This window comes from Penaeus monodon, chromosome 20 (assembly GCF_015228065.2).
Source record: "Penaeus monodon isolate SGIC_2016 chromosome 20, NSTDA_Pmon_1, whole genome shotgun sequence".
Lineage (NCBI taxonomy): Eukaryota > Metazoa > Arthropoda > Malacostraca > Decapoda > Penaeidae > Penaeus > Penaeus monodon.
The window spans coordinates 19,335,311-19,335,587 of NC_051405.1; the positions used below are offsets into that span (position 1 = coordinate 19,335,311).

Here is a 277-nt window from a genome sequence, read left to right on the forward strand (position 1 = left end):
ATCTTTGGAGAGGAAGGAAAATTATAATCATAACGTTCTCACCTGGACATACTGCCCAAACACCTTGTCATTCTAGCTTAAAAGTGTCTTGACAGCACTCTGACAAAGTCAACAGCAGCTCTCCCTGCGAGTCTCTGAATGGGTTCCTTCTAATTCCTGGGACACCCACTGGTCAGGACTATCCTCAAACAACTCCTCATCACAAGCTGAAGTTAAGAAATATTTGCATTGAATCTAAGTGTCACATTTCAGAATATCATCTGTATATCTTTATTTC

At 40.4% G+C, this 277-nt stretch overlaps 1 pseudogene; it reads right to left on the reverse strand.

Moving 5' to 3' along the window:
- LOC119585937 overlaps positions 1 to 277 on the reverse strand; it is a 2,822-nt pseudogene that overhangs the window by 2,325 nt on the left and 220 nt on the right.